Source organism: Neolamprologus multifasciatus, chromosome 3 (assembly GCF_963576455.1).
Source record: "Neolamprologus multifasciatus chromosome 3, fNeoMul1.2, whole genome shotgun sequence".
NCBI lineage: Eukaryota > Metazoa > Chordata > Actinopteri > Cichliformes > Cichlidae > Neolamprologus > Neolamprologus multifasciatus.
The window spans coordinates 18,533,272-18,557,078 of record NC_140441.1 but is presented as its reverse complement, the minus strand read 5'-3'; the positions used below and the strand labels follow the sequence as shown (position 1 = coordinate 18,557,078).

The 23,807-nt window shown below is 43.4% G+C and overlaps 1 protein-coding gene and 1 long non-coding RNA gene across 2 annotated transcripts in view; both read right to left on the bottom strand.

Annotated features, from left to right (window-relative positions):
• LOC146521847 (uncharacterized) overlaps positions 1-23,807 on the bottom strand; it is a 69,540-nt gene that overhangs the window by 27,996 nt on the left and 17,737 nt on the right. The window lies entirely within an intron of this gene.
• Positions 1,569-3,371, bottom strand: LOC146521850 (uncharacterized). The gene is made up of 2 exons (XR_014870632.1): positions 2,559-3,371; positions 1,569-2,503 (listed from the first exon to the last, which is right to left on the bottom strand). It is a non-coding gene; the product is annotated as an uncharacterized LOC146521850 (long non-coding RNA).

Sequence of the window (23,807 nt, the reverse complement as noted above, 5' to 3'; positions counted from 1 at the left end):
GAGCGGGTGTTGTTGTTGTTGGAGCTGCAGTCGTGGTTGTTGTTGTGGCTGTTGTGGTTGTTGGAGCTGCAGTTGTGGTTGTTGGAGAATCAGTCGTGGTTGTTCGAGCAACTGTTGTAGTTCTTGTTGCTTCTGTCGTAGTTGTTAGCACAACTGTTCTGGTTGGTTGTGCGGTTTTTGTGGTTGTTGGATCTGCAGTGGTGGTTTTTGGTGCGGTAGTGGTTGTTGTTGGTGCAGCTGTTGTGGTTGTTGGAGCTGCAGTTGTGGTTGTTGTACCTGCAGTGGTGGTTGTATCAGCTGTTGTGGTTGTTGGAGCTGCAGACGTGGATGTTGGTGTTGCTGTTGTGGTTGTTGGATCTGTCGTCATCGTTGTTGGTGCAGCTGTCGTGGTTTTGCAACATGTGATAGTTATTTTAGTAGTTTTGATACACATTTTTGCATCCCTGAATCTCCAATTGCCGAAACATTATTTGCTATTTGTCAGAAGTTTGACATATTCATTTAGCATTTTTCCAAGTAGATTCTTCCTGTGTGTTGTACACACATATATTTCCCTTTCTATGTTCAGTAAATTCCATTTTCTTGACTACTTTCTTTTAATCAGGTTATCAGTATTAGGAGGCATTTGATTTCTTTTGTGATCATATGAACCAAAGTCGTATGTTGGAATGCAACGGGACTGATTGCACTGATTGGGACATATGGATTGTTTCTGTATAATGCTGTAGTTGACTGGAGTTATTCTTATAAAACATGTTATTTTTTTCCATTTCTTTTTGTTCCCCTAGGTCAGGGATTGGCAACCTGCGGCTCTTTAGTCCTTATAGTGCAGCTCCGCGTGGTTTGGGAAAATAAATTAGAAGTATTTAGCCGAAGTGTATTTTATTTACGTTACTTTTTTTTAACTTGTAGTTCTAAATTGGAAGATTATTGTGACATTGAGATATAAAAATAAAAGTCTATTTTATTATTTTTTCATCGCTCAAAATAAGCGTCACACTCGTGGAAGCCGGTATGCCTGCCGAAATGCCATGCATTTATCGAGACTTTCAACCCCAGGTAGGCCAGTTATGAATCTTCGGATCCACATTGTCAGCAGCTATTCTCCACCGTGAACTATGTTAAAAACAAACACCGCTCACGCCTCACAGATGGCGGCTTACAGTCCTGCGTAAAGATGAAAGTACAGCCCCGATTTGCAGACGCTGTGCGCATACAGCTGGCTGTAGCTTTTCAGCTCACAGCCCGACACATACCAACACAACAGCATAGATGGCACAGACGTTAAGGCGGCGAGGCGTGATTGTGGGTGCTGCTCAGGTGCTGCAGACCACGCCCCGCCACACACATTAACCTGGTAAAATACATATTTAGGCAGAATTTTGCAAATATCTATTTTTCATATTTTAGCAGCATAGTGCTTTTTTTTCCAATTATTTTTTAAAGTCAGGTCAAGTCTCCAAAAGCCCAAAGGAAATATAAGGGTGGCGGCTCACAACAGTTTTTGTTTGCTACATGGATCATTTTAGTTCAGCTTTCCTTTTGTTATATTTCTTTAAGAGTTCAAAATGTGTTCATTACATAAATAAAATTTAATTTTCTCTGTAGCACTTCATGGATTTCATAAGCAACACACCTTAGTTGTTCACACAAAGCATAAAGGTAAAAAACAATATATACAGTGTTATCTTCATTTTAGATGTCAGAAAGTATTTGCGGCTCGCGGTGTTTTCTTTTGCGTGGAAACCGGGGCCAAATGGCTCTTTGGGTCTTAAAGGTTGCTGACCCCTGCCCTGGGTAGTTAATTGCTTTGGATTTATTACTTTTTAAGTTAAAATAAGTAGATAATGGATTGGATTTGTTTGTTATTTGTTTTTGTTATTTAATTGTTTGCATTCTTTGTGTTTCTGAAATCATCTTATCCACCAGTATTTATACTCCTCTTTTGTCTTGCTTTTTGGTCAGTTTTGGTGCTATTTTTTGTTTATTTTCCTGTTAAGTTTGTTTTTTGTTGAATTGTTTTTTTGTGATACTTCGGTCTTATGTTGCGATTAAATGCACAAGCGTTTCAGTGGTTGAAAAATGGATTATGTGTATATTTGATGCTGAATCCTTTATGTGCCTAGATTGTGTCTGTCTTTCATTCTTGACAAGCTGATAGAATAGCAATGTTAAAGAATAAGAATTTAGTTCTGTATATTAAATGAACTGTACAACAATATACTTTCATTCTATAACTATTACCTTAATATACACAGGACACAGCAGTTTGTCTCAGTTTCATAGGTGAAGAAGAAAGTTTAGAATAGTGGAACATGAAAGGCATTTAGAATTTTTACATTTATTACTCGCGACAAGTGTCAATGTCTGAAGTTAATTTGAGTTTAAATGATCTGAATTTTAGGAGCAGGACCACGCCTCCAGACACATCCCTTCTCGTTCTTATCTGTAGATATGATTCCCCTGTCCTACAAGCTGTTCGTTCTTGTTTTTGCGCCCCACCCTCTTTCCCCTTTTTCAGTTCTTTCACTTTTCACTTCTTCACTTCTCATTAGTACATGTGGATTTCCCAGGCCCGGGAGCTGCCACCAGTCTTCTCCAAGCCCTTCCCCAAACCACACCTCAATTCATGTTTAAGCCATTCACCTTTATCTACTAAAAATGCTCTCAAGCCTAAAATGAGAACGTGGGTCAAGCTAGTGAAATAAAAAAATTTTTTAGCACATTTTTTCTATAACAAGCAATGTCATGAGATATGACATAGTTCAAGCAGTGAAACTTTAATGGTGCAGCCTAGGTAAACTTATGACCATGCTGTATAAATGTTTTGCCAAAATTAATTATGGCAAATAAAGGTATCACCGTTAGCCATATTTTGATATATGGCAACCTTTACCTGTTATTCCTTCTGTGTGAATATTTTTGTAATACCGTCATTTTTTAATGATATTGCTAAAAGTGTCACAAATCTAGCCTCAATCATGTGCCTTAATGTTTTGAGGACCTTTTTCAGAACTGAATGATTTTAAATGGAATGATGCAAGTGTGCTATTCCATATGCTGTGAGGAAAACCAAATGCTGACTCAAGAGGGGAAGAATCAGAGAGAAATTGTGGGGTTCTTTTAAGAAAAACATTTGCCAGACATGCACTCAGAGTGTTCACTGAACCCACAACTTGTAGGTATTAAAAAAACTCAACTAGATTTAGTTACTGCACTCAAAATAAAGAAATGCTTAACCATTAAACTACTATAACACACAACTTTAATACAGTCTGCATATTCTCTATAGCAATTATTCTTGAGGTTATACTTTCCAGTGCTACAACAATTTATTGATTTTGCATCAACAGTAAGTTTAGCATCGCTTAGCTTACCTGCTAGAAGCAAGGAAACTGATATCATCAGTGCAACACCCATTGTACAACCAGTTAAATCTGTAAAAGAAACATATGTCAAGGTTTGTTTTATGGTCTGGTTCTTTTTACTCTGCACTTGAGTTTCTGGACTTGTGTTGTTTATTTAATTCTTATATGAGGGCCCAGGGTTTTGTAACTTTATATTATTTCATGTATTCATTCTCTTAGAATATGTAACCTTGTTCTCTCTTTAGAGTCGAATTCTTCCCTGAGTGTTCCCCTGCTTCCTGTGTCATGTCTGTTGTATTAACTCAGTGGTTCCCAAACTTTTTTTGCTGGGCCCCCCTTTCTTTTACACGAAAAACATTCGTGCCCCCCCTCCTTCCCCCGCGCGCACGCACACGCACACGCACACACACACACACTAACACATCCTCCAACCACACACACTCATATTTTGCTCCATTGCGGTTTATTTCACACCTCAAACATTTAGTAAACAATTAAGCAAATACAAGTAACCTGCAATAAACAACAGGTAGTAATAAAATAAACTACTAACTCTTTTACGCTATGTCCGCACCTACACAGGTATTTTTGAAAACGCAGCTGTTTCATCCACACGTAAACGGCGTTTCGAATCACCGAAAACTGAGATTTTTTTAAAACTCCTTTATTGCAGACGAGGAATACAGAGTTCATCTGGCAACATCAAAGGTATGTGCCTCTTTTCACCTCAGTCTGTGCGCCACGTTATTGTTTACATGAGATGAATTGCAGAATGGCAGATCGAGACGAAATACTGTTACTGTTAATCTGACTGTCTTCAGGTTTTACAATCAGTTACTGTCCCTCCATTTACAAAGGCAGAGGCGTCACCATGTGATTATTTTACGTGTAGTTGTTTTTTTTTTCTTCTGTGTAATAACATTCAACATGGCTATCAATAAATTTTTCAAAAAATGCCTCTCTGTGCAAAATGGGTTTAAAAACATAAACAACTGTGGGATACTGTTTGTCTGTGATTTAGACAGGGGGAACAAATCGTGGCAGGATCAGCCTGATATTATTTGTAACTCTACTGTATACAGAGCTAACATCTCCAAAATGTCAGGAGTAGTTAGTCATTACAGCAAGTGTTTGTGAACTAAAAATCAAGAATGTGGGATACTGTTTGTCCGTGATTTGAACAGCCCAGTGCTGCTCCCAACAAAGGGAAAACCAATTCTGCAGGGGAGACCTACCTCGGCACTTGTGCAGGTGAAACCAAAGGGAAGATATGCTTCACCATATTTTCTAGTCTTTGGCTTAGAATTAAGTTGGTTTGGAAACATATTCAGCGATGCTTCATCTCCTGCTTTGCGTTTCTGTGGGCACCCCGTGCTAGCAGTGTCCAAGCGTTTTGTTTTTTTCCTTTTCTTACTGCGCCCCCCTCCCCCTGCCATGGCTCTGCACCCCCCCTAGGGGGCGGGCCCCACACTTTGGGAAGGTCTGTATTAACTGAATTTGTGTGTCTGTCTTCCCCCTTTAGTTGTCACTCCATCTGGATTATAGCATTTTTGCCATTTTGGCTGTATCACAATAAACCTAATCAACAGCTCATTTGTTGCTCAATGCTGCCTGGCTGTGAGTGTGCACTTGGTTCCTCATCTCCACAACTAGGGATGAAGGACTGGTTCTTGCAGCAAACTGGTTTCCAGTAATTCAGTTCCTTGGAATTGCTTGCCTATTTATTCTGCTTATAGGTTCCTTTTAGACTTACATTACAATAAGCTCAAGAAGTGATATCAATATTGGAATTCCTAAATTCTTATCAATTCCCATCCCTATCTACAACACATACACAAACACACACACACAAAATCTGCCATTATGTTACTAAGTTAAAAAAATTAGTAAGTGGAATTTTAAGTGTAATTAATATTATTATGCTTTAAAATGAAATGATAAATCATTACTATTTAAAAAATCATATTGGTACAAACATCATTAGTTTTATAAGTCATAATACAAAAAAAAATCAGATTTACAGTACAGAAAATATGTTCCATTGTACTTACCAAAACTGGAATCAAATGGAAATGTTTTAATTCCTGTTTTTTTTTTTAAATCTGTAGATGTCTTCAATTTTTTTATTTTAAAATGGTGGAGTTCACCTCTTTGCTTTGGTAAATCTTTCACCTTATGTTCCTGTCAAAACACCTTTCGTCCTTATATATTTCAGCAGAATTAGGGCTAATGACGTAAGTGAGAAATGATTGATGAGGTTGTGGCACCTCTAGAATGTCACATCACAGGATTCACAAGTTTGTCAAGCCACGTTTCTTGGCTTAATATAACATTGCCTCTCCCTTCTTTTTGTTTCTCAAGAGTGACTCAAAGATATAATGACAGACCACATACAGAATTCTAGTATGGTGAGAAGAAGTTGTAAGAAATGAAAGAGATGTATGATCAAAGTAAAGGGACATCTTTACAGAGTGTGAGCCTCTCGAGTTATTTACCACACGACACGACAACTTTATAGTGATATACTGTAGCTCAGAATCACAGCTAAATTTCCTGATACTTTTCCAAGTGATTGCAAACTCATTAAATCAAAATGATTGAATATGAAATTAGAATATCTCATAATTGAAACATGACATGTATCAGTAGGAAGTACTTTATATTAACATTCTAAAAGTGCTTTTACTACTTTGTTAGAACAATTTGTTTTAAAAGTGGTGATGTATTCATATGTAAATGCTTTCTCATACTTTCAAATTACAGTTCTGCCGAAGAGTTCAAAATAAGAATAAACAAACAAAGAAACAAGAACAAGAGTTCAAGAATATTGGTCCGGCTTAACATGCTATTTATGTATTTTCTCCATCATAACAACAACTTACCTCGCAGCTTACTTATTGAGTCATTAAGCTGGCTGCAGCTTTAGCATTACCTTCATAAAATATAGCAACAATTCCTCATCTAAAAAAACTGTGAATCTTTTGTTGAACTTTCATCATCTCCAGTTCCTCTTTTAAATTCTGCTTTTGAGAGAAAACATTTTAGAAGAGAAGTGTAATTCGATTTGATATTTGCAGGTGAGTTTGTCAAACCAGAGTTTTTAGCAAATGCCTCTCCATCACGCCTTCAGGTTAAGAGAAAATTTGGTTTGAAACATGTTGAACAAGCCTTGTAGTGCAAATGTGATCGAGGGAGAGGGGCATCATACAAATAGCATAGTTCTTTCACCATAATTCTTTAAGAACAAATGCAGTCTACAAAACAGTGATGAACTGTTGCAACACCAAAGAGTAACACCTTAGGAATGTATAGGTCACACCTCTTCTTTGGAAATTGTGTCAGTCAGACAATAAATTATAGATAGTGGCTAATTTAATATTTTTTTAAAGGAAGAAATTCATTTGTTTTACCTGTGTCTTTTCTTGAGGACCTTGCCTGAATATGGCTAAGCATTAATTAAATTGACCCACAATATATTCAGAATATAGAGGCCCTAAACACTAATCACTGTCCATACCTCAATGTTACAAAAGCACAACCACTGTCCATACCCCAACCACACCTCACCTCACAGTAAATGATCATTTCCATTTTAAGCATTTCCAAATAATCATTTTCCATACTGCCAGTATAAATATACACAGTATACTGCCATCACTACAATATACATGTTTTACACACTCCTTTTGTTGTTGACATTTACAGGCTGTGTGCAAAATGCCACACTCTTCGTCCAGTAGATGTCCTACTAGAGCTTCAAGACGCTTTGCGCTGGGATGAACCAATTGGATGAAAGGCTTCAGTGCTTCATGAAGCTTCATCTGCCCATCACTAATGTACACGTATGTACATGTACACTATTTTTATTAATAGAGATTTCACTACTGAGGTTAAGTACCCACAGGAGAGCCACACAAAGACCTGAGTGCGCAGTGTCACATCTGACCCCCATTTTAAATGAGTAACCAACTCATCCTCCTGCTGCTGACTAACTTTTCACTCCATGTCTTCCACTCTTCTAATTTCTCCATTTGATCTTGTTATTGCCCAATTAAGTTCCAAAATCTGAATCAGAATATTACTTTTTCATTTACAATAATTATAGTACTATATTCCTTTGCTGAATATTTTTTCCCTTATAAAACTGTTATTACATAGTGATTCTTTTCAGAATATTTTGTAATAATGTGTGTTAACAAAGACATACAGAAATTTCAGTGTAATTGTTATGTTTTAATTAATTTGTGATTCGTTAGAATGAGGAAGACATTGTTGTTGTGCCAAAGTCTCCACAATCTGTAGGAAATGTACTTTTACCTTCAAAAAAAGAGGTAATTATTTGTATTTTATTCAGTATTACATTGTGATGCTTTGGAAAAACATTAATTTGTAAAGAAACAAAAACGCTTTCTCTTCCCTGGATGCACTTCAAAAAACTGCAGAGAGCGGCATCCATACCCCAGACACACAATCCCTCGAGAGTGACTCTAAATCTTTGTCTTCAAATGCAAATGCTAAGGTAATTTCATAACTTTCGCTGTTTTTAATACACAACAGAGAAAGAAAACACAGAGTTTATATGTTTGTTAAACACTATCAGCATGTAATTATTATATTAAACATTTCAAGTGTTTTGAACTGTAATCCAAAGTTTAAATTTAAAGTTAAAATCTTTTTGTGATGATCTTTCGAAGTAAAATAAATATTTCTTAGTCATATTCACTTACTAAGACAAATTTCCTAAGACAATTTGAAACTTCTCCTATGGGTTCGTTAGTGAAATTGTAACATAATGATGCTGTTGGATTTTCATAGAGACACTGTAGTGAAAAACATTGAAAGTGTTTATATATATTTTTTAAATGTATATCTGAATGTTGCAGAGGAATGAATCAGATGAAACAGCTAAGGTCAACACAGACAGTAGCACTTCAGAAGAAAAAATTTTCACATCTGGTTTGCCACAGCAGAAAAGTTTCTTCTTCATAAATGAGAATAAATGGAAGGAGTTACGGCAACATCAGTCAGGAAGACTATTTAAAGGACTGCAGTGGACAAATATAATTGCCAGTGGAATCAGAACCCTTAATCCATATTGCAGTTTTGGATTTCGGATACACAGTGTGAAAAAACTCTCTTCAAGATCAAAGGCACCGGTTTTCAGGTGTATGGGGTACTGCAGATTTCAGGACTGCCCTGTCACTGTGGCTGTGGTGATTGAAAACGGCTTCTGCGTTCAGTGTCTCTTCGTCATAAAAGGAGGTGAGGTTGCCATAATAACAAAGAGCTGAAAAGGCGGCCTGTGCGTGTTTACACTCACTCTTTCAAATAGATGCAAGTAAAACACAGCAGAAAATAAATGAAGTCAAAGACTAACGGTCCTGTTGCTCTATTTTCACCTGTAAAGCAGGAGTGGGGTAGGCGGAGGTTTACCCTGGTGCAGGTGAGCCGCAGCGGTCAGTGGAAGGATACGGCAGCTTCTCTGTGAATTTCCCATTACGTCATAGCGCACTCGGTGCTTGCTTGGAAGTTTAGGGGTTTTTTTTCGCTGTAAAAAGAAGTTGTCTTCCCACGCACAATGGACACTAATGTTTTTGTCACTTTTTATGGAATCAAACTCAAAATAAGGTCAGTACTTCCACGCTTTAAATGCTGCACGCTCATACTCTCTCCCGCACTCGATATATGATCCACTGTTGATCTGCACACAGCTGTTGCCACGAATGTCGCACTTGCTTACGTCACTGTCATGAGACATTCTCGCAAAAAAATCACGGTTTTAGTAACGCAGTAACGCAGCAACGCAGCGTTTCTACGGGAAAGTAACGGTAATCTAATTACCGTTTTTGCAATAGTAATCCCTTACTTTACTCGTTACTTGAAAAAAGTAATCGGATTACAGTAATGCATTACAAGTAACGCATTACTGCCCATCTCTGTTAGAGAGTGCTTTCAGAAGAGTCGACTCCCATTGAGTGAGAGCCGGCTCCTGACTTAATTTCCTTTTGCTGCTCAGCTCTCACACAGTGGCTCAGCTATGCTCCAATCCCTCCATATCGCGGCCAATCACATGCGAGGATATAGGATAATATCATTATGTGAAAAACAAAGAGGGTGAGAGACTCAAGAGTCAGCTTGCGGAAAAAAATAAAAAAGCGTGCGGAAAAAAAAAGCGTGCGGAAAAACCAGCTTCCATGGTCATCTACAAATGGGACAGTGAGGCTGAGGAGGTCCTACAGGACTGCTTTGACACAACTGACTGGCAGATATTTGTGGATGCAGCTGATGGCAACATCAATGAACTCACAGACTCTGTCATTGGATATATTGGAAAGTGCATGGATGATACCATCACAAAAACTACTGTCCGCATATATATCCAAATCAGAAACCCTGGGTAAATAAAGACGTTCGCGCCAAGCTAAAAGTGCGGACCTCTGCCTTTAACTCTGGGGACGCTGATGCATATAAAGCAGCCAGGTATGACCTCCGAAAGTCCATAAAAAAGGCCAGAAAGGACTACAGGGACAAAATGGAGTCCAGCTACCACAGCTTTGACACCAGGCGACTGTGGAATGGACTGCGCTGCATCACTGACTACAAGAAGGACAATACAGGCAATGTTCAGCCCACTGCATCTCTCGCAGACGAGCTCAACAACTTCTATGCTCGTTTTGACGCAGACAACAGAGAGCAGATCCTCTACCCTCAGGAGGACAGTGAGGCTGTAACTTTAACTCTGGACTAGGTCAATCCTCACAAAGCTCCAGGACCAGACGGCATCCCAGGCCGGCTTCTCAGAGTGTGTGCCGACCAGCTGGCAGAGGTGTTCACCAACATCTTCAACCTCTCCCTGAGGCAGTCAGTGGTCCCCACGTCCCTCAAAGCATCCACCATCATTCCTGTTCCCAAAAAATCAGTGGTCTCCTGTCTGAATGACTACCGTCCTGTTGCACTGACATCCATCATCATGAAGTGCCTCGAGCAGCTGATCAAAGGTCACATCTGCTCCTCCCTCCCTGACACACTGGACCCTCTTCAGTTTGCCTATCGGACAAACAGAGCCACAGAGGATGCCATCGCCTTGGCAACGCACACCACCCTCACTCACCTGGAAAAAGGGAATACATATGCAAGGATGCTTCATTGACTACAGCTCGGCATTTAACACCATCATCCCCTCAAAACTTGCCACGAAGCTCGTCGACCTTGGGCTGGGAAAACCAATCTGCAGATGGATTCTAAACTTCCTCACAAACAGGCCCCAGGTGGTGAGAGTTGGTAAGCACACCTCCTCACCACTCATCCTAAACACAAGTACGCCACAGGGTTGTGTGCTTAGCCACCTTCTATATTCCCTGTTCACACACGACTGTGTTGCTAAACACATGTCCAACATCATCATCAAGTTTGGGGATGACACAACTGTAATGATAGCTGCTATTGTTGAAGCTACCCAAAGGGGGGCGCTCTGGAATCAATAAGATATTCAGAATAGAAGAAGAAAGTGATCGCTGTAGAAAAACAATAAACAGCTAGCTGAAGCTAGCACAAGGAGCAATTCTTGATGTTTTATTCATAGAGGAATAAGAACATTACATGGTACCAGGAGTCGGGTCAAGAATAAGAAGCAACGCAACAAGATGGATGCAATAAAACCGCCAAGTCCGTTGAAACTGACTGAAAACGTGGATGCAAGTTGGAGGACATTCAAACAGCAGTTCAAACTGTATATTGCAGCTGTCGGAGTGGATCGACAGGCAGATGAAAGGAAAATAGCCATGCTGCTCACCATCGCTGGCACAGAAGCAATAGAGGTCTTCAACACTTTTGTGTTTGCTCAGCCCAAGGACAAAGATAACTTTGATGAAGTCATGAAGAAATTTGACGAGCACTGTCTGTCAAAGAAAAATGAAACATACGAGAGATACCTCTTTCGCTCACGCTTACAACAACAGGGTGAGTCATTTGATACTTTTCTCACAGACCTCAAGATCAAAGCTCAGTCCTGTAATTTTGGTGATCTCAGAGACTCTATGATACGAGATCAAATAGTGTTTGGAACTAATGAGAAGAAGCTCCGGGAGAAACTGTTGAGAGAAACAGAACTAACGCTGGAAAGTGCTATAAAGATAAGTGAAGCCAGTGAGCTAGCACGACAACATGTACTGACTTTTAGAGAGCCTGTTCAAGGAGCAGTGCAACAAGAAAATGAGGCAGTGAATGCAGTGTCGATTAAAAGAAAGCCATGGAGTAAATTCAAAAACAACGACAACAAAAACAAAACCTGTGACAATGAAATGTTCCCTTGCAAGAGATGTGGAGAGAAACACAGACCAAAACAAGGCCCCGCATATCGGAAAAAATGTGCAAAATGTAAAGGACAAAACCATTATGCAAAAATGTGTCTCTCCAAAAAGAAGGGACAAAAAGTACACACTGTGCAGGAAGACACAGATGACAGTGATGATCTAAGTGAAACATTTTTTATTAAGATGGTGTCACATGAAGAAGATGTCAATGCACAGTCTTCAAGACTTAACACTGGCCAAAGTGTTAGTTCAGTCACAGATGATAAATGGACTGCTCCACTGTTAGTCAATGGGACATTGGTAACATTTAAAATTGACACAGGGGCCAAAGCTAACTTGATCAACGAGAAGGATTTCAAGGCACTGACTGAGAAGCCTAGAAGATTTACAGAGAAAGTCACGCCACTGAGGGCCTACAATAACCAGCCAATACAAACAGACCCTTATGAAAAAAACACAGAGGGAACAGTTTACCCTGTTAGGGTTACCGGGGCCCCGCCCTGGAGCCAGGCCCGGGGAGGGTGCCCGAGGGCGAGCGTCTGGTGGCCGGGCCTTAGTCCACAGCCCGAAGAGGAGACATGGGCCCATCCTCCCGCAGGCCCACCACCCGCAGGAGGCGCCATAGGGGTCGGGTGCATTGTGTGCCGGGTGGCGGCCAGGAACGGAGGCCCTGGCGGACTGACCCCCGGCTGCCAAGACTGGCAATAGGGACATGGAATGTCACCTCTCTGGTGGGGAAGGAGCCTGAGTTAGTGCGTGAGGTTGAGAGGTACCGGCTAGATATACGCACAGCTTGGGCTCTGGAACCAGTCTCCTGGAGAGGGGCTGGACTCTGTCTCAGTCTGGAGTTGCCCCTGGTGAGAGGCGGCGGGCTGGGGTGGGTATTCTAATATCCCCTCGGCTTGCTGCCGGTACGTTGGGGTTTTTCCCGGTGGACGAGAGGGTTTGTTCCCTGCGCCTTAGGGTCGGGGAACGGGTCCTGACTGTCATCTGCGCTTATGCGCCGAGTGGCAGTTCGGAGTACCCAGCCTTCTTAGAGTCCCTGGGGGGGGGGGGGGGGGGGTGCTGGAAGGTGAGGAGACTCTGTTGTCCTGCTGGGAGACTTCAATGCTCACGTGGGTAACGACAGCGAGACCTGGAGGGGCGTGATTGGGAGGAACGGCCTCCCTGATCTGAACCCGAGCGGTGCTTTGTTATTGGACTTCTGTGCTAATCACAGTTTGGCCATAACGAACACCTTGTTCGAACATAAGAGTGTCCATAAGTGCACGTGGCACCAGGACGCTCTAGGCCGTAGGTCGATGATCGATTTTGTAATCGTATCACCAGACCTGCGACCATATGTTCTGGACACTCGGGTAAAGAGAGGGGCTGAGCTGTCAACTGATCACCACCTGGTGGTGAGTTGGATCAGGTGGCGGGGGAGGACGCTGGACAGACCTGGTGCACCTAAACGCGTAGTGAGGGTGTGCTGGGAACGACTAGCAGAGGCCCCAGTCCGCGAGATCTTCAACGCACACCTCCGGCAGAGCTTCAACAGCATTCCGAGGGAGGCGGGGGACATTGAGTCCGAATGGACCATGTTCAGCGCCTCCATTGCCGAAGCTGCTGCATTGAGCTGCGGCCGCAAGGTGGTTGGTGCCTGCCGTGGTGGTAATCCCCGAACCAAATGGTGGACACCAGAGGTGAAGGGAGCCACCAGGCTGAAGAAGGAGTCCTATCGGGCTTGGTTAGCCTGTGGGACTCCGGAGGCAGCCGACAGGTATCGACAGGCCAAGCGGAATGTGGCTCGGGCAGTGGCTGAAGCAAAAACTCGGGTGTGGGAGGAGTTCGGAGAGGCCATGGAAAAAGACTTTCGGACTGCCTCGAAGAGGTTCTGGCAAACCGTCAGGCGTCTCAGGAGGGGAAAGCGGTGCTCTACCTGCACTGTGTATAGTGCTGGCGGACTGAGAAAATTGTCAGGCGGTGGAAGGAATACTTCGAGGACCTCCTTAATCCCACTGACGTGTCTTCCGAGGAGGAAGCAGAGTCTGGGGATGAGGGGAATGACCCGCCAATTTCCGGGGGCGAGGTCACTGAGGCAGTTAAACAACTCCTTGGTGGCAGAGCCCCTGGTGTTGATGAGGTCCGCCCCGAGTTCCTGAAGGCTCTGGACGTTGTAGGGCTGTCCTGGTTGACACGCCTCTGCAATGTTGCGTGGAGATCAGGGGCAGTACCCGTGGATTGGCAGACCGGGGTGGTGGTCCCCATCTTTAAGAAGGGGGACCGGAGGGTGTGTTCCAACTACAGGGGGATCACACTCCTCAGCCTCCCCGGGAAAGTCTATGCCAGGGTGCTGGAAAGGAGAGTTCGTCTGCTAGTCGAACCTCTGATGCAGGAGGAACAATGCGGTTTTTGTCCTGGTCGCGGAACACTGGACCAGCTCTTCATCCTCTCGAGGATACTTGAGGGTGCATGGGAGTTTGCCCAACCAGTCTACATGTGTTTTGTGGACTTGGAGAAGGCATTCGACCGTGTCCCTCGGGGTGTCCTGTGGGAGGTGTTGCGGGAGTATGGGGTGTCTGGCCCATTGCTACGGGCCATTCGATCCCTATACAACCGTTGCAAGAGCTTGGTTCGCATTGCCGGCAATAAGTCGGACTCGTTCCCGGTGGGTGATGGGCTCCGCCAGGGCTGCCCTTTGTCACCGGTTCTGTTCATAATTTTTATGGACAGGATTTCTAGGCGCAGCCAAGTGGCAGAGGGCTTTCGCTTTGGTGGCCTCAGGATCTCATCTCTGAATTTAGCGGATGATGTGTTTCTGTTGGCTTCATCAGGTGAGGGCCTCCAGCTCGCACTGGAGCGGTTCGCAGCCGAGTGTGAAGCAGCGGGAATGAGGATCAGCACCTCCAAATCTGAGGCCATGGTTCTCAGCCGGAAAAGGGTGGAGTGCCCACTCCGGGTCGGGGATGAGGTCCTGCCCCAAGTGGAGGAGTTCAAGTATCTCGGGGTCTTGTTCGCGAGTGATGGGAGAAGGGAGCCGGAGATCGACAGACGGATTGGGGCTGCAGCTGCAGTAATGCAGACGCTGCACCGGTCCGTCGTGGTGAAGAGGGAGCTGAGTGTAAAAGCGAAGCTCTCAATTTACCGGTCGATCTACGTCCCTACCCTCACCTATGGCCACGAGCTGTGGGTAGTGACCGAAAGGACGAGATTGCGGATACAAGCGGCGGACCTGAGCTTCCTCCGAAGGGTGGCTGGCATCTCCCTTAGAGATAGGGTGAGAAGTTCGGCCATCCGGGAGGGGCTCAGAGTAGAGCCGCTGCTGCTCCACGTCGAAAGGAGCCAGCTGAGGTGGTTTGGGCATCTGACAAGGATGCCCCCTGGGCGCCTCCTGGGTGAGGTGTTCCAGGCATGTCCCACCGGGAGGAGGCCCTGGGGCAGACCCAGGACACACTGGAGAGATTATATCTCTCGGCTGGCCTGGGAACGCCTTGGTGTTCCCCCGGATGAGCTGGAGGAGGTGGCTGGGGAGAGGGAGGTCTGGGCCTCTTTGCTTAGGCTGCTGCCCCCGCGACCCGGCCCCAGATAAAGCGGATGAAGATGGATGGATGGACAAACAAAAGGTGGATGCAGATTTAAAGTGACAGCAAAAGGCAAACAGCATAACATTTTGTTCACCATCGTGCCTGATGGACACGAGTCACTTTTAGGAGATAAAACATCTGAGGACTTGGGACTAGTAAAGAGGATCTATCAGATTAATACTGACGCCATGAAAGAAGCCAAACAAGGCAAAAGACTGGAACGCCAAGGGCATGAAGGAAGTTCAGACATTATCAGTAAATTTCCTTCAGTCTTCAAAGGACATGGAACATTGCCTTACACCTACAAAATCCAGCTCAAGGATGATGCCGTGCCTGTGGTGCATGCCCCAAGAAGAGTGCCTGCTCCATTACGGACAAGTTTGAAAAAAGAGCTTGAAAGAATGACTCAAATGGGTGTCATTGAACGAGTGGAAGAGCCTACAGACTGGGTCAACTCTATCACTTGTGTCAAGAAAAAGAATACAGGTGCCTTAAGAGTCTGCCTTGATCCCAAAGATCTAAATGAAAACATTAAAAGAGAGCATTATCAGATCCCTAAGAGAGAGGAAATAATGAGTGAAATGGCAGGAGCTAAGTTTTTTAGCAAACTGGATGTATCACATGGATTTTGGCAGCTGAGGCTAGACCCAGAAAGCAGCAGGTACACTACCTTTAACACACCATTTGGGCGTTACTGTTTCTTGAGGCTCCCCTTTGGAATTAAATCAGCACCAGAGATCTTCCACAGGGCAATGGAGTCCCTGATTGAAGGGCTGGAAGGCACCAGAGTCTACATAGATGACCTCGTAGTCTGGGGAAATACAAGGCAACAACATGATGAAAGGCTGGAGAAACTTTTGTGGAGAGTTAACAAGAATGGACTTAAACTGAATAGAGACAAGTGCCTCTTTGGTGTTTCAGAGATGACCTTCTTGGGAGATAAGGTTACAAGTGAAGGGGTGGAACCTGATCAGTCAAAGGTACAAGCCATATTGGATATGCCAGCACCCACTGACAAAAAAGGTGTCTTGCGAGCAATGGGGATGATCAACTTTCTGGGTAAGTTCATTCCTAATCTTACCTCCAAGACAGCATGCCTAAGGGAGCTGCTACAGCACAACACAGTGTTCGAGTGGACGGCCCGGCATGAGAAAGAGTGGAAAAAATTGAAGGAAACTGTAACTACAGAGCCGGTCCTGACATTAAAATCCATCAAAGCCAACAAAAATTTCAACACATGCCTCAAAAGATGGCTTGGGAGCAGTTCTGCTCCAAAGGAACACAGACAAGTGGCAACCTGTAGCATATGCGTCCAGATCAATGACAGAAACTGAACAACGCTATGCTCAAATTGACAAAGAGACTTTGGGCTTAGTGTTTGGGTGTGGAAAATTTCACAGCTATGTATATGGATTACCAACCTTTACAGCAGAGACTGATCACAAACCTTTCATATCGATCAGAAAAAAGAACCTCAACGACATGTCACCCAGAATTCAGCGCATGATGATGGTGTTGCAGCGCTATGATTTTGAGCTGATCTACACGCCTGGGAAATATATCGTACTCGCGGATGCATTATCCCGAGCACCAGCACCAAGTGGTGACAGGTTAGTCATCAGTACAGCCGAGGAGGCTGAAACACATGTAAACATGGTAATTGCTTCACTCCCAGCATCAGATGTCATGTTGCAGCAAATTGTACAGGAGACTGCAAAAGATCCAATACTGCAGAAAGTATCCCACCATATACAGAATGGGTGGTCAAAAGGAGTCTGTCCAGGGTTCTACTCTGTGCGAGCTGATTTATGCATGGCTAATGGGATGGTGCTGAGACAAAACCGGATTGTCATCCCTCAATCCATGCGGAAGGACATGCTTCAGCGTATCCATGAAGGACATCTCGGAGTGGAGAAATGTAAAAGGAGAGTGAGAGAAGCAGTTTACTGGCCAGGCATCAACAGGGATATTGAAGAGATGATACAGAAATGTGAAACATGTCTCAAACATCACTACAAACAAACAAAAGAGCCAATGCTGGCAGCAAATCTACCCACTGCACCATGGCAAAAGGTAGGCACGGATTTATTTCATCTGGATGGCAAGGACTATGTTTTGGTGATTGACTACTATTCTAATTATCCAGAAGTGGCACAGCTTTCCAGTACATCAGCAAAGTCAGTCATCACACACATGAAGGGCTTTTTTGGAATTCTGCAGTGTGTCATCAGTGACAATGGTCCACAATATGACTGTAGAGAATTTAGTGACTTTGCAAAACAATCTGGATTTCAACATATCACCTCTAGTCCCTTGTATCCCCAAGCGAATGGACAGGCAGAAAAAGGAGTCCAAATAGTAAAGAGATTGTTCAAAAAAGCAAGAGACAGTAAGACTGACCCTTACCTGGCTCTGCTAAGCTACAGAGCTTCATCTCTGGAGTGTGGGGCATCACCTGCTGAGCTACTCATGAATCGCAAGCTACGCACCACACTTCCACACATTTCCAAGGAAAATGACAATGCACATGACAGCAAGCTGACTGACAAAAGGATGAAACTCAAGCACAGACAGAAAAGGAACTATGACAAAACTGCAAGGCGTCTGGAACCGCTTCAGGAATGAGATGTTGTGAGGATTGCAGGTCCAGATTTCTGGAACAAAAAAGCAACAGTTCTCAGCGAAGTAGGGCCCAGATCGTTTGCTGTTCAGACAGAGAATGGACAAGTGTTAAGAAGAAACCGGAGAAGTCTGTTAAAGACACAGGATGTTAAACATCAGGACACAGAGACTGGAACTGAACAACGAGGTGCTAACCCTGTTAAGCACCACAGTGAGCCTCCTTCACCTTCCCCAATGTCTGAGATACTGAGAAGGTCTACCAGACCTAAGAAACCTACAGAGAGGCTCATAGAACAAGTGTGAACTGTTGTGGTAAAGAATTGTTAAAAAATAATAATAAATCACAAGTAAATAAAGGATAATAATTCATTTAGAATAATAATTGTTCACACTTACTTGAGATCTGCTGAGTTATAATGTGTTATTGACTGTTCAAGTTGTCAAAGGTGAAGAGTTCTAATGTGCTTGAGGGCTATATGGGACTCATTTGGTTCATTCTGGAAAATGCAAGGTATACATTTGGATTTATTTTGTTTGACTTATATGACTTTGACTTATAACTTTTGGTTATAAAAAAAACAAACACTACTGAATGTAGTTTGTTGCACAAATTATAACATGTTGAATGTTAGACAAGAATGTTCAGATGTTACAGAGTAACAGTTCTCTTCGGAATTGTGGTTATTATAACACCAACCTGTTTGGAAAGGGGATGTAATGATAGCTGCTATTGTTGAAGCTACCCAAAGGGGGCGCTCTGGAATCAATAAGATATTCAGAATAGAAGAAGAAAGTGATCGCTGTATAAGAACATTACAACAACCATCATAGGCCTCATCATCACAGACAATGATGAGACGGCCTATAGAGAGGAGGTGATGGCGCTGTACGAGTGGTGTCTGGAAAATAACCTGACTCAACATCAGCAAAACTAGAGAAATTATAGTGGACTACCGGAAACAACCAGTCAGGGAACACCAGCCCATCCACATCAACGGTGTCAAGGTTGAAAGGGTCAGCAGCTTCAAATTCCTTGGAGTCAACATCACCGAGGACTTCTCCTGGACCCTTCACACAGACACTGCTATCAGGAAAGCTCGCCAGCGGCTTTACTTCCTGAGGAGGCTGAGGAAGTTTGGCATGAACGCCAACATCACCTCAAATTTTTACAGGTGTGCAATCGAGAGCTTGCTGACGAGCTGCATTACAGTTTGGTACGGAAGCTGCTCTGCCAGCAGCCGTAAATCACTACAGAGGGTGGTGAAGGCAGCAGAGCACATCACTGGCATGAGGCTTCCTGCCATTCAGGACATTTATCTTCAACAATGCCTCCGTAAAGCACACAGCATCATCAAGGACCACAGCCACCCAGCACATCAGCTGTTCTCCTTGTTACCATCTGGCAGACGTTACAGGAGTCTGTCTGCTCGGACTACAAGACTTAAAAACAGTTTCTACCATCAAGCCATACGACACCTCAACCGCAACACTTAAACACACACACACACACACTCCACAGGACGCACTCAGAAGCTACCTTGCAGCTTCACAAGTACTCTGTATAATCTGCACTGGTCACTCCACTTTTAAAAAAAAGTGCAATACTGTAACAACTGCCACAAAAAACAAAAACTTTTGTATTGTTTAGTTTGTACTGCTGCTCATTCCTGTGCAATATCCCATCTGCCCCCTCCCCTCACATTCCTATTTAAGATTTTCTTTATTTAATCACTAGTGTGTACATATCTATATCTATCTATCTATCTATCTATCTATCTATCTATATATATATATATATATATATATATATATATATATATATATATATATATATTTATTTATTTATTTATTTATTTATTTATTTATTTATTTATTTATTTATTCAGTTAACTGAAAATCTCTTTTTTCTTTTACTACATCTTATTAATATTTTGCTCTTACTATTTTTCTATTTATTTTTTATCATTTTATTTTATTTTATTTTTTTCTACTGTACCATTCTGCTGAGTGACTGTCTTCTGCTCGTCAAATACATTTCATTGCGATGTTGACCCTGTGCTAACTTGCATATGACAAATAAAACTGAAAACTGTCTGTTCTCTCAGTAAGTGAGTGAGACAGTGGACAGCGGTGAGGGCTGTGCGAGTGCATCGCAACACATAAATATGCCTGACACCCGTAAACGAAGCAGCATCTGGCTGCAGTTTAAAGACTTTTTGGTCTTGGTCTTGGTCTTAGTCTTGTCTCGACTTTGTCTTGATCTTGACTCGGTCTGTCTTGGTCTTGGTTTGGGCGATCTTGACTACAAGTGTAACTACTACTACCACTAATAATAATAATATTAATAATAATAATAAAGGTAGAATACTGGCCTGCTTGGACCTTTGGGTGGCGCTGTCACTTGGTGTTCGTTATCGCTGCGGTAGAGTATCACTTTCTTTTCCTGTTCTAACACACTGTGGTGTTTTTGAATAGCTTATCTGCATAGCAATTTAATTAAAAACTTTTAGATAATCTCTTTTTAAATAGTATAATCTTCACTTGCTTCATCGAAGCACAGTCTCTGCGTACTCACTCGCTAATTTATAGCCAAAGATTTTACTCACTGTATCTTTACTGTTTCACTAATTTAGCTTAGCTTGTAGCCGACTCGCTAGCAGCATGGCCTCTTCACCTGTCCCTCCTTCACTTTCCTGCTCATTGTGTCAGATGTTTAGTTACTGCTCGGTCTCCTTTAGCAGTAATGATACTTGTAATAAATGTAGCTTATTTGCAGCTCTGGAGGCCAGGATCACCGAATTGGAGACTCCGCTGCGCACCCCTGATGCACCCGTAGCCAGTGTTGCCAACTCCTCAGTAAGGAAAATCGCTATTGGCTGTCCTAAAAGTCGCTAGAAGTCGCTAAATGACGTCATCACCTAATTTGCATAATTGGTCATGCTAATGTAATTGTAACCTACGCTGCTGGAGAGAGAAATAACATCGTGGATGAGACATAAAGTGAGCAAAAAATGTCCTAAATGCATTTAGAATTTATTTCGAACTACAAATTAAATTTCTTTTAGCAATTATTGTTTTTTGTAAGGTCACAATTCCAACCCTGCTCCTTTACCCGGGCTTGGACCGGCAAAAGTGACCCGAAATAGGCACTCTGGTGGAGTTACTTTGTGTGTGTGTGTTTATAAGTAGTTTTAAACCTGATCCACAAAACAGCATAAGAGTAAAAGAAGAACTGACTGCGTTACAGCACCCGCTGCTTGTTGAGAGTAAAAGCGATATGCGCTTTCACGTCTTTTTTTAGCGACTTTTTTTAGAAAGAAAGTCGCTAGGGGGTCTGAAAACTCGCTAAATATAGCGACAAAGTCGCTAAGTTGGCAACACTGCCCGTAGCTAGCCAGGCTCTTGTAGCCGGTATTCTGACAAACCACCCTACTTTGGCAAAAGGTCCTACCGTAAGTAGTTTATGCACATTTCTGCTGTCACAGAGTAATTGCAGCACAAATTTAAGTAGGTATGACTGTTTTCTACTTAACTTTACCCATCAGAGTATGCTTGTAGATCATATTCATAAAGCCAGGGCAGTTTGCCACTTCATTTTACCCGTCAAAGTATGCTTGTAGGTAACATTGACAATGGTAGCATGGTTTGGCACTTAATTGTAGCTGTTAAAGTATGCTTCTAACTCATATTCACAAAGGTAGGATTGTTCGTAGGGTTGCCAACCGTCCCTTAAAAAACGGAATCGTCCCGTATTTGGAAACAAAAGTAAACGTCCCGTATTGAGCTGAAAAGGGACGCACTTTGTCCCATAATACAGTGAGAATCAAAAGTAGTCTATAAGTTTTAATGTAATTAACGCTTTGTTTGAAAACATAATTCCCAGCTCCGCTCCTGCTTTGTGACCAATGAGCTGACAGCACATTTATGACAATTCGAGTATGACAATTCAGATTACCGCTCATCTCATTGGTTGAGGAAAGGTCGCTTGCGGAGAAAATACCGGAAGACAACAGATGGCCACAACAAAAAGCATGGCCAACAGGGAAACGCACGCCGACACTGCGGTCTCAGACGACAGTACACCTGAAGCTGGGCAAACACTGTGCGATTTTCAAACTGCACGATTGGCTCGTATGGGTTATAAGTTCGTAGGTCACGATGCAGGGTCTCACACTATACCGCCCGATGCTCTGATGCGACCTGAGTGCTCACACTGTGCCTCCATAAAATGAAGGTTATAACAGAAAATCTGTCGCTCGCTCTCCCTCTCTGTCTTTCACTCACACAGACACACCACCGCCATCAACTTTGCTAAATTGCTAATGAAAAACATGATCAGGCAGCTGTGATTGAGCAGCAATGTAAATCCAACTATTTTCACGGTTGTTGTGGTCGTGATAATTTGGTGATGCCACATCGAAAAGGTTCGGATGAGCTTTCCAAAGTTCTACAAGTTGTGCCTCCATCGCTTGTGTCCAGATCACACGCTGCACAGCCGTGCTGCTCCGTCTTTTTCACTGACGTTTACGTGTTTGCGCGTGAGCAGTGTGAGCGGCTGCGGTGACACCCTCACGAGCGATTGATGATCGGGAGCTGGTCGTGAGGTGTTAATCGCTTCTCGTTACCCCACGTATACTACACAATGCATGATGAAGGCCAAAATTGGGCCGATCACCAAATTGGTCGCACGACTCAAAAATCAGCTCAAAATGGGCCACAAATCGCACAGTGTAAGCCCAGCATTAGACCAGCATTAGACCAGCAATGTTTGTTCCTCTCAGAGAAAGAAAAAAAGGCTGCAAAAGTACAGGGAAGAATGGGAAAAGGAAAACACCTGGCTGGAAAAGTGCACGATAACACCTATAAAGCGCACTGCACTGTGTGCCGGCGCACTTTTTCCATAGGCATGCTTCTTTTTTTTTTTTTTTTTTTTGCCTGTCCCATTTGGTTCTTTAGCCGTCAGAATTGTTGTCTGAAGACCAACAAGGATACCCAATGGATTTATTTTGCCAAATGGATCATCATTTGCCGTATTGCTGACCGAGCAGCAGGCGCCAGGCCCCGCCAAGTAGCCACCGGGAGTGAGCTGGTACATACCTGAGCGCCCAGCCCCGGACACCAAGAACCAACAATGCACCGACCCCTGAGGGCATCAGTCACCAGCAGGGAGTGTGGTGAGGGGAGATAGGCCTCCACATTTTGGAGGGCCTGGGAGTTCCCAGAGAGGTGGAGTCTAAGACCCGACCTGACATATAGACACAGACAAACAGGCACACACAGACACAGACATGCATTCCCACCCTCATGCACACATATACAAACACTCAGCACGCACCCAACGTAGGAATAAACGTAAATGGACATGTACACACAATCACACTCCCCAAACATACTCTATACCCCGGGTCCAGGTATCCTCGCCCCCAGAGGGGGAAACGGCACCCAGACCCAAGAGATGTTACCCTTCCCTCCAGGGTGGAGGCAAGCAGACTGCCCCAGGCTCCGCAGCAGCAGGGAGGCTAATCGGACAGCCAGCATCTCTTCCCAGCCCCCCCCCGCCCCAATGGCTAGTAGAGAACGGAGGTGTGTTAAGACCCCATACCTCCCTCCTCCCGCTCAAGTGTAGTGTTGCTGCGTGTTGCTCTAAAGTGTATTTAAAACAAGGGAGAGCATGGTGATGCTGCCAGAGAGCAGCAGGTGTTAGCACGGCCCCTCCTGAGAACCCTCAATGTCTACATGGATTTAAAATTGAGAGGTGGGCACCGGCGCCAGAGGTAGGTTTGAATACACAGACCGTCTACTGGACGCCGTTAACGTGCCCACCCTCAAGGCCCTATATATATATATATATATATATATATATATATATGTGTGTGTGTGTTATGAGAGTGTAAGTAATGTGGATGTCTAAGTTGTGAGATAAAATTGAGGCACAGGTG